General features: G+C 37.0%; 1 pseudogene; it reads right to left on the bottom strand.

The window, feature by feature from the left end:
• Nucleotides 1-11,169, bottom strand: part of LOC149183906 (helicase-like transcription factor CHR28) — a 112,435-nt pseudogene extending 101,266 nt beyond the window's left edge.
• Nucleotides 11,170-11,854: the final 685 nt, after the last annotated feature.

Here is an 11,854-nt window from a genome sequence, read left to right on the forward strand (position 1 = left end):
TTTACGCCTTTAGCATCTTTGGGATCATGTCCCAGTTCAATAATGATTTCTTCTAAATATTTGGTCCTGTTGTCCTTGGACAGAGAAGAGGCTTTCTTCAAATGTAATTGAGCAGAGGTATTGTCTAAGGAACTTTGCAACTGATGGGCCAACATTGCTTTGTCAGCCAGTGTAGAATAAACCATTTCTCCCATCTGTTTAAGAAGTTCAATTTGGTCCATTGGATGAATATCTTTGGCTAGGACCTCCAAGTTTGTTCTGATGAAATTTGTTGCTGACTTGGGTTGCTATACCTTTGGCTTAAAATAGCTCATTATCATTTTTCCCTCTTTGATGTCATATGCAGACATTAATCTTTGCCAGTTTGAAGGGGCCATCTTCAAGTATTGATTGTACATTTGAATTCTTACAAGCTCATTTTTAGCCTTAATTTCTGTGAAAGTCTGTTTACTGTCTGAGGACTGTTTTCTTTGTGGCCTAGTGGACGATAATTCTGCACTATGCTGCCTTTCTAGCTCTTGTCTATGTGAGCTGGTTGATGCATCCACCACTGGGGAGATTTGTTGGCTGACCACCGTCTCACCTCTTAGACTGTCTGTCGTTTCTTCAATAATTTCCTCTTCTGACAGAGGATTCAGCCTTTGTCTCTTTTCTCCTGGTTGTTCAGCAAGTCCACTGATAGGTGTGGCCTCTTCTCTATCTCTTTTCTTGCCTTTTTCCTCATTTAGAGGAGTTTGTAAAGCTGGGATTTCTGCCGCCTTAGATTGGGCTAGAGGAATTTGTACTTGTTCCTGTTCTTTAGACCCCCCTGGCTGATCGGTCATGATTGGTTGTTCTGTTGTTTCCACCTCTTTGCCCTTTGAAGTCCCTTTGACTGATGCGCTGGTTCTCTGTGCAGGCTGCTGAGAAGTTCCAGCAGAGGATGTCCCAACTCTTGATTGTTGAGGCAACTTGAAAGATACATGTCCAAAAGAGTCCAGGTCAAGGGTTTTTTCAAGATCTTTCATAGCTTTTTCCATCTTTTCTTGTTCACTAACTTCCTCTACTAATGTCCCTTCTACCCATTCTTCCTGATTTGCATATTATTAAATTTCTGGAATCCTATGACGTACATATACTAACAACCTATTTTTTTACCCTTCTGTCACTTGTGAAACTATTTGGGTCATAGGGCACCTACTGAAAACTCTTCTTGAATTTAAGGTGTTCTTCTATGATATTTTCAACATCTTTCCATGCATCCCTAAAATTTATGACATAAGGGCCTAACTGGTTTCTGATTCTCAGCTAAGCCTTCTTCCTTACATTACAAAAGTGGGTTACGTCTGCATAAATGAGCTACCTGAAATATTCTAATGCAAATAACCTCATAGGCACGTACCTAGGCAACTTGAATGGGCATAGTTCACATCTGTATATTCTGATTTCAATGTGATTCTGGTAGAGGTACTAGTCACCTATTCTGTATTGTTTGGACAACTGTAAAATTTTCTTCATATCACCAGTAATTATAGGAGGAGGAGCTCCTATCAACAGAGTGGAGGCTGGGTGCACAAATAAGTCAATGAATTCACTATAGGTATAAGGGGAGTCACAGTCATGGAAAACTGAGCTCCAAAAGATCACAGACCTCTGATTTCCCTTTGAGTCCAGTTTCGGATGGGAAATGGAAAGCTATCTGGCTGATAATATAACAACAAATGGTATATATAAGAAGTGTATTTAAACACTCCTTCCCTCTCCAGATTCATGAATTGAGCATGGATTTTGTCAGCAATGAAAGTGGCATAGTCATACATGACAGCATGGAGTTGTCCTGGAGTAAAGACAGATAATAGAACCAGGGTGATATCATCCACATATTCACTAGATCTAAATCCTATGATCAAGGATATCATGTCGAGAATGACCTTTCCAGTCTCAGTGAAAAAGGTGTGCAAATAAGGAGGAGGGCCTTCAGGTTGGTGCATTGGTATCATGAACGTCTGGGAAATGCGAGTTATCTCTGAGCTAGGTAATTGAGAAGCGTTTTCAAGAAAAAATCCCATGGAGAGACGAGAAAGGGGCTCAGTGGAATGGAAATGTATCATCTCATTGATGTATTCAGTAGTTATGGAAAATAGGATAGTTTGGGAGGATGACATAACAGCTCTGTGGACAGGTTCATAGCTGGCACAACATTGGTGAATGATATCTGGGAAAACATGGACTGAGGGAAGAAAGTACATGGGAAGGTTTGATTCCCATAGTCCAAAAATGTCAGAGCTGCTTAGATGGCTATCTCTGATTTGGCAAAAGGTCTGAAGATGATTACTATCACCAGTTAAGTCTTTTATTTGGAAATCTCTGCCAGCCAAGGGTAGATAATTCAAGTCTTTATAAGGTGCATTCATGGGTGTGACATTCAGGGCTATGGGGGCTTCCATGTTTGGTTCTTATGTATTCAAATAGGAATTTGGGCTTTATGTGCAGAATTTGGACCAAACAGCAGGTTTTAGGGTCTCTTATGCACTAAACAAACTGATTTCAGCTTAAAATTGGCTTTTTCAGGCAGAATTTCTTTGTGGAAAAGTGAAATTGCAGGTATGTAGGGTAAACACGGATAAATACCTGGATTGCAGAGGTGAAACTGTGAATTTGCAGGTCTAATGGTGGATCGTGGAGCATGACACTGGACTTTCTTGGCTAGGTGACGGGCTAACTGCTCGAATAGTCAACTGGACGTGCTTTGCATGGAGCATAGTTTGCAGAAAATCGGGACGAAAATGACATTTTACCGTCTATTTAACGAAAATCAATTTGGAAGGTATTTTTTGGCATTTAATGAGCGGATGACGTCAGCATGATGGGATGTGTTGTCGCGTAGAAGAGGGTACGGGACACTGACGTGGCATCGACATGGCGGATGGTCAACGGGAGGGTGGTAAGTGGTTTACCCTAGATTGCTTATGGATTAAAGTAGTTTTGGACGGGAGGGCCGCGAGCAGCGTGGGAGTGTGACATGCGTCCGGGTACGGGCAGTGATACTGCCAAACCCTTGGATGGTAAAGTTTAGCGGATGGAGGGCTACCAATATGTATATTGGCCGTTCGATGGGAAGGCACCGATCGGACAGTGGGCACTCTATGGAGGTGACAGATGGTTACAGTGCGGGGGGCCCAGTATTAAATAATGGTTTATAACAGTACCGGGGTGATTTTGATTGGTTATCACGGCTGAGATTAGGTTATTAATTAACCAAAAGTTAATTAATCCCGAATTATGCGTGCGGAGGAATGGTTATTATAAAGTTTCAAATAAACCTATAATTCCATTAAAACAACGATATATGGCTATAGTTTAGTCAAGAGCGAGAATAATAAAGTTTTTGGGGTTTTAACATATATACATATTACAGGAATTGAGAAGATTTACAAGGGATTTATATAATAAAGTTATTCTGTTAATATGAAACTTGAAAATGAATGCACTAAGTATGATGTTACAAAATTTAGGCAAAAAAAGGGAAAAATAGGGATTTGTACAAGAAATGAGGTCATTTCATTAAGAAAGAGTGGGGTTTTACTTAGGCATCAGACGAAAGAGGGAATGAGCGACTTCAAGGATATTAAGCAGATCTTAGTATCTTTTGAGGGATTTTAGTAAGTAATTGGGGAGAAGTGTGAAGGGGAGTTAGTCATTCCTCGCTTGAACTACATCAAAGTATAAAACTGCCATGGTACTTATGATAACAGTAAGATGAACATTTTGAGAGACAAAGTCAATCATAAGTATGCTTTTGCAACACCAAAACTACCTACCCAGCCTACTGTACTTAACATTTTTTCTTCTTTTCTTTGGGTGCACTTAGATTGGCAACCCTTCATCAATTTTATTTTCTTTGCATGATAAGCCTATCTAAATCTGCACCTATTTCTTCCAAGGGCTCAGATTTAACAGTCGAGATCCTTTGCTTCTCTGCCTATCTATTTATCTGCCAAGGTTAAACAGTTTGGACAGACTTTCATTCTCTATCACTAAAACAAGAAATTCAAACCTGAACTGGCCAAGATTAAGCTAGTTGGCCATTCATCAATTGTGGAAAAAAGTTCAACAAGCTGTAGATGATGCTTCCTTTACAGAAACATAAAATAGTAGTGGCATTTGGACTTGCACACTTACCTGGTCAATTTCATTTGGGGTTCATTTCTTTTCATTTTTTCTTTTGACCATTTATCTTTTCACCCTTTGATTTTTCTTTTAGGGTATACCCTCTTTACATTTTTTAAATTTTTTTATTTTTTGAGAATATGGAAAACCTTTGAAGTAAGAAAAGGTATGTACATATTGTAGAGCTAATCAAGTCAATCATGAAATATGACACCTATTGGTATAGGAGCATAACAGACACAAAAGAGGATGCAAATGTAGATGCAAAAGTGGAAACAAATGTGGGTTGCAATGGTAGGCACAAGATATGGCACAAATTGTGGCACAAAAAGAGTGGATGAGAAAGTGGATGTAATAACAGAAACAAAAAATGATGCAAACTTAGATGCAAGACAAGATGCAATAAGGGATGTAAAAGTGTATGCAAACATGGGTGAAATAGAAGAAACAAAACTAGATGCAAAATATGGATGCAATGGAAGTGGATGCAAAAGAAGATACAAAATGAGACGCAAAACCCAACACAAAAGTGGATGCAATATTTGATGTGCAAGAGGATGCGAAGATGGATGAAAAATTGGAAGAAAATGTGGGTACAATAGTAAGTGAAAAACATAGCACAAGTTGTGGCACAACAAAAGTAGATGTAATGATAGATGAAAAAAAAAGCAAATGAAGATGAAAAATAATATGTAAAAAGGGATGAAAATTTGGACATAACCATGAGTGCAACAATGGATGCAAAATAGGATGCAAAAGTTGATGCAACAAAATTCAATGAAAAAGTAATGTAATACGAGACACAAAACAGGATGCAAATCTTGACACAAAAGTGGATACAAAAATGGATGCAAAAATAGATGTAAAAGTCAATGAAAACCCAGATGTATATGAGGATGCGATCATGGATGCAAAATTAGAAGCAAAAATGGGTGCAAAGGGAGGTGGCAAACTAGGTGAAAATTATGAAAATTGGATGCAATAATGGACACAATAATAGATGAAAAAGAGGATGTAAATATGGATGGAAAACAAGATGCAAAATTGGATGCAAGAAAATTATATGCAAAACTTGACACAAAGAGGATGCAAAAATGAACGTAAAAAATGATTTAAAAGAATGATGCAAAACAGGATGCAAGAGATGATGCAAAAGTTGATGCAAGTGTAGGCGCAAAAAGTGGATGCAATAGAGGATGCAAAAGTTGGTGAAACAAAATCGAGTGCCAAACTTGATGCAAAACATGGTGCAAAGGATGGCACAAAACTTGGCATAAAACCTGGTGTAAAACCTATTACAATACCTGGTGTTAAACTTGATGTAAGACTTGGTGCAAAACGCAGTGCAAAATATGCATCACGTTTTGCACATATTTGATCAATGGACACAAATAGCACCAAAAATGGGCTCTGGACGCAAAAAAGGAAGAAAAAAGGGATGTTAATCATAGGATTTTGTTGTAATGGATGCCTTTTGCAACCTTCATTAGGGAAAATGCTATCGTATGACTGAGTAAGGTGATCTAATATGAACTGATTGAAAAATATATGGTTGCAGATGGTGACAACAACTTCTTCAAGGGCATCATTACAAAGGCCACAAAGAGCTAATGAACCTTCCAAACAATTTATCAAATCAATTTATTTTTCCCTAGGTAGCATCCTTGTTGCAGAAGATCTCCAAGTAGAAATGAATAAGCAACTTTTAACAAGAAGAGGATTATCACATGCTTTACGAAGACATAACAACATCAATAATATATTCACATAGTTCTTTTTCACAGTTCCTACAACAGCGTAGACCTTGAATTGAGCTTGTAAATGAGCTTCAAGCAAGTGATAAAAATCACGTTCTTCTGCAGAGAATTCAACCTTCTGCAAGGTAACTATTTTATGAGGTAATGTAATAATAGGCTCCCCATCAATGGTAGTACCTATTGAGCATTAGAGCATTACCTTCTTCAGGTCAGCTTGGAGCCTCTGGTATCCTGAAATTGGATTTCTGGAAATTGGAAACTTTATTTTGGAAGTGAAAGGCTTATAAACATCATGGATCATATTTAAGAAATCTAAAGTAGATGAAAAGATCATCAATATAATTCTATATTGGTGTCCCAGAGATACACCACCTTCGTTTAGCTCGTAAACCCCAACATGCTCTAGCAACTTGGGTCCTATGACTCTTAATACTTTGAGCTTCATCTAGAACCACCCTAAACTAACCCACTCATGCAAGAGGGTGAGGAACAAGTTCACTTGAGGAGACATTTTCTTCCTAGACGTGTCTTCTTAATAGTCTTTAACATCTGCTATTATGAAACCAACTCACAAAAAGATAGAAAAGATAGATCAACGACTTAAAAATCAACCTTTTCAAGGGGTCAAACTCGTTTACTTTACACATATGAAAAATTCTTGGATGACACAAATGACAAGACCTCCTTTCTATATATAGGAGTCTAAGGGGTCCCAATACAATCAGAGCCTACATAACAATAATATTGTAGGGGCACAACAATAACAATAATGGGCTTCTATGGGGCATAATAATAACAACATGGGGACTATATGGGCACAATAATACAATAAGGGGGTCGCACTAATAACAATAAGGGGTTACAATAGTAGTATAGGGATCTAACATGACCCTCTCCTTCAAAAAGTGTTGTCCTCAACACTTGAGTAGTTCTGGATGCTTTTGTATAAAATTTGTGTCCTCCCATGTGAAATATTTAGTGGGTAAGTTCTTCCACTTGATGAGATACTCTAAAATTGATCAATTTCATAGCTTTTGGGTTCTTATTTTCATGACTGCTTCAGGTTCCAATATGATTTTTACTTCCTCAGCAAGTTTTGACAATATTGTTTGAATTGGGAGCTTGTCACCTATAACCTTATTTAAGCACGAAACATGGAAAGTTGGGGGCACTCGGGAAGATGCAAGGAAGCTCCAATTTGTATGTCATATTACGAATCTTTTGCTGCACCTTGTAAGGACCATAGTACTTTGGTGATAATTTATTGTCCTTCTTATCCTTCTTGAGGGACATTTGTTTGTATGGTTGTATTCATAAACATACCCAGTCACCTATATCAAAACTTATTTCGCTGCGATGTTTATCTGCCTATTGTTTCATTCGATTCTACTTGAAAGTGAGGTTATCCTTTCTATTCTTGATATTTCCTTCTATCTTGAGAGTTTGAGGAGTGGTAATTCCTGCCAATGCATTACAAGATATGTTCGGATTCATTTCTTCGTTCTATGGGGTTGGTTCCTGGTGTATATCCTCTTCTTTTGTTGTTTCTTGATCCTTTTTTTCCTCGTCTTCATAATCAATGTAAAATAATTTCTTCTCAGCACATTTATGACCTTTAGTGTATTTGTTATCACAACTGTAACAGAGGCCATTTTCCCCTTTTTCTTCAAATTTTATGGTGTCAACCTTGTAGGTTGTGGAAGGCTAGGAGCAAAAACACTTATAACTTTATAGTTGTGAGTGGTACGATTTCTTGTTGCCAGAATTTTGCTTTCAATTTTTCTTTCGATCTTGAATGCCTTCTCCAATGAATCAGGTTCCTAAAGATGAACCTCATGTTGTATGTTATCCTTTAAATTCCATATGAATACATCAATCCTCTACTTCTCGAGAATATCATTTACCCTTCTATTCAATTTTTGGAAGTCCTCAATGTGCTCTTCCATCGAACCTTTTTGTTTGAGATTTTTCAATTAGCTAAAGAAGGTGTCACTGCTCTTTGTATCTTCATAATGTGCTATCAGTTCCTTCATGAAAATTGGTCAAGTGACAAGTGGTTTACGAGAACAAAACCCTTTATACCATAAAAATTGATTTGGTTCTAAATATAAATATGCAATACGTACCTTTTGTAACAATTGCGCATCTTGTATATCAAAATATTTCTCCATTTGTAGTATTCATGTTATGGGATCCTTGCCATCAAAATTCCTCATATCCAATGTTGGAATATGGTGGGTCTTAAATCCAATGTTAGATTCTATGAAATCATGATTAACATTTATTTTTCTCATCGTGATTTTCCTCTACTACCATTTCGTCATTAGGAGAACTTTCTTGTAGCAGATTTGTCCCACCTTCCTTCAAACCTTCTATGTATTTCTTCAAATATTCCATGTCTTTCTTCAAATATTCTTCCATACCATCTATATTAGCTTCCATGGCACATATAAAACTATTTATCTTAGCTTCGATTGAATTCTTCAAATCATCCATCCAATTTTTCTTACTAGGTGTTTCTATTTTCTTGATTTGAGTCATTATTTTTCTTTCTTTTAGGAGCTCGATATTTAAACAATTGTAACTCTGTAATTTTGGATCTTCAAGTTCTAAAATTTTGGCCTATCGTAGCCTTGTGAGTCCTCTTTCTAACCCCACTAGTCTTATCAATATTGGATTCTTCAATAAAGAGTTATGCCAAATCTCCTACGATGACCTGATTATAGACTCGTTCAGTAGATTGAACTTGTATGACCTTCCAAGTATCACTGTTTTGACCTTAAAACCTAAAACAATTACATAGAAAAGTGCAGTCTGTCCTCTTTCTATAGCTTCTTATGAAATTTCAATCTGATGCTCACAGAGAAATTTATGATGATTTTCCCAAGGTCACCTATTTGGAACATAATTCAGGAGTTTGCAAAAACCCTAAATGTATTGGACCTTATCTCCAATTATATAACGAAAAAAGATCTACAGTTTGGGTCCGAGATTTAACCATATTTCAGTTCAAATGGGTTTTAATTTCATAGTTTGAACCTTCGTAGAAAAAACATTATAACAAAAATTCCACTATGGCCTGTTTGAGATGGAATTCTGGAGCTTGCAAAAACCCTAACTTCCTCAGATCATATCTCTGAAAATATAGCGATACAAGATCTGAAATTCAGACCTGAGGTTCAAAAATATTTTGGCTCAATTGGTTTTTTTTAGCTTCTAAAACTTTGTAGAGAAAAATTTATAGAGAAAATTCCACGATGACCTGTTTGGAGCAGTGAAACACTAGAATCCAAAGCTCTGATACCAAATGTTATGAAACCATCTCACATAAAGATAGAAAAGATAGATCAACGACTTAAAAATTAGCCTCTTGGAGGGGGAAACCTCCTTTACATTACATAAATGAAAAATTCTTGGATGATACAAATGACAAGACCTCCTTTCTATATATAGGATTCTAAGGGATCCCAATACAATCAGAGCCTACATAACAATAATATTGTAGGCGCACAACAATAACAATAGTGGGCTTCTATGAGGCATAATAATAAATACATGGGGACTATATGGGCACAATAATACAATAAGGGGGTTACATTAATAACAATAAGGGGTTACAGTAGTAGTATAGGGACCTAACATATGCTTTTTATTTCAAGATGAAATTCTAGTGAATTAGACAATAATCATTGTTGGATTGTGTTCTATTCTTTCCACTACTAGCTTCCCTAATTAAACTGGGGGGTTAGAGGGGGGGTAGAACCCCCCTTTTGTTGTGCATATGCGCGATGGGGGGCTCATAGGGGGCTTGAGAGGGGCGGTAGCGCCCCCCTATGGTGTCTGCGGCAATGCCCCAATTTTTTTTTTCTTTGGACCCTATATTAGGTGGACAGACCTACCTATGGTTTTGTGCATGGTTTCGCACACGGTTTTGGGTGTTATGGTTTTCGGTCCATGGTATTTTGTATATTTGGTCAAGGGAACTACAATTATGTTCTAATCTAGGGTTAATGGATTGGGGTTATGGATGCTTCGACATGTATATATATGTATTGTAACATTGAAAGGAACATAATGAAAAATCAATTTGTTAGTCTCGATTTTGGGATCTAGGGAAAATCTCTGTGTATATTTGTTTTATGTGTTATACTCTCACTAATATTTATTTTCTATTTTTTAGAATTTGTATGCAGGTAATTTCTGTACGGGGTTAAAACCTACAATCATCAGGGTTTCTTTCAACTTCTTCATAATTGTCTCCAAGATCCTGTTATGGAACTTCCATACTTATAATGGAATAAGTAGTCGGAACAACGTCATGCTTTTCCAACTCATCAATGTCCTTTGTCATGTTTCTTCCATGATATAAATTGATAAACAGATTGGCTTTTGTGGTAACCTTGTCACAGATTTCCTATGCCCATTGCTTAAGAACACTTTTTGGACACACAACCAAAGTATCAGTAGATGGTCGACCTTTCTTCATAGAAAATGTGTTTTCTTTCCCCTTAATGCATTCCTCCAAAGAAATATCATTTGCATCATTATTTGATGTCTTTATTTTCAAACATGTTGATACTACATCATCTTCATCTAGATTTATAGTAGATATTTCAACCTTTACTTGATTTTAATCTTCTCGAAGTGATAAATTTATAGTAGATATTTCAACCTTTACTTGATTTTAATCTTCCTGAAGCGATATGTTAGGAGGCCTCTCCTTCAAAATTAAAGCAATTACTGAGACAGTCTTCCCAAGCCCTTGATCATCTGCAAGAATACCACCAGCACAGTGCATGTTGGTTGTCTCTTGTAGAACCATCCAATCCAATGCAATCCTCTGGTTCTTTAGCAAAGGTACCAACAAAATACCATCATTAGGGGTAGCTTCCACTATTGGCAGATCTTGGTACTGCAATACTGCTTTGAATGTCACTGCTTCATCATCCTTTGGCCAAGATGACACATGTAGACCAACTGCATTTAAGGATCTTGCACAACCTAGAGTAGAAGGAAAGTTCCTTCTTGTATTGTTGTAATCAAGCTTGTCTTCTATATCTAAATCACCATTCTAGTTTGTAATACCATTCATGTTAGGTTTCTCAATCACTTCCTTGCCAAGATTTAGTGAACCTGATTTCCAAGTAAAAGGAAAACTCCCACCGCTCCACTCCTTGATTTTTCGTTTTTGTTTAAAACTCCCACTGTTCGACTTCTTGATTTGTGTGTTGTGTTCAATACTTGCATAGATCGACTCCTCCATGACTTGTAACTTCCATTCAAAATTTTAACCCATTCACTCCTCCTTGACATGTGGTTTCTGCTCAACACTAAATTCTAAATGCTGGTAAGAATTCCTTGTATTCTGCTTCGTTTATGTAACTTTTCCTCCCAATGCAGTTCCAAATGACCCATGTAATTTCAACCCAACTAATATTCTTTCATTAGCATTGGTGCGCATTTTTCGAGAATACCAATATGAAAGGTTAGAGTTTTTTTGTGGTATCTTCCACAAACCTTTCTTTACAGAGTTTTTATTTGATGGTTTATCCTAGGTAGGAAGTTTTCTACGAGCATCAACATTCACACTATCTGGTTTAGAAGTGTGTCCAAATTGGTTAAGGGTGATTTCGACATCTTCGTCACTATTGTTTGTATGAGTGAGGTCTTCCTACTCCCTTGCAATTGAAACCTGGAAACTTCGTCCCTGAAATAGGTTCTTTGACATTGTTTGCACTTAATTTTGTATTTACCAGAGGAAGATCATCATCAATAAAACTAGACTTTTTATGATTCCTCTAAGAATTCAATGAATTCACAGTGGAAATATGTGACAATATTATTTCCCGTGTTTGTTGGGGGCATCCAGTCTAATGCCAAAACTGATCCATCACAAATTTGGATTCAAGCTCTCTAATAGGAAGATATTTAGAATTTCAAATAGAAGA

This window comes from Pinus tabuliformis, chromosome 3_2 (assembly GCF_031772625.1).
Source record: "Pinus tabuliformis cultivar Carrire ecotype Pingquan chromosome 3_2, CPIR1, whole genome shotgun sequence".
Taxonomy (NCBI): domain Eukaryota; kingdom Viridiplantae; phylum Streptophyta; class Pinopsida; order Pinales; family Pinaceae; genus Pinus; species Pinus tabuliformis.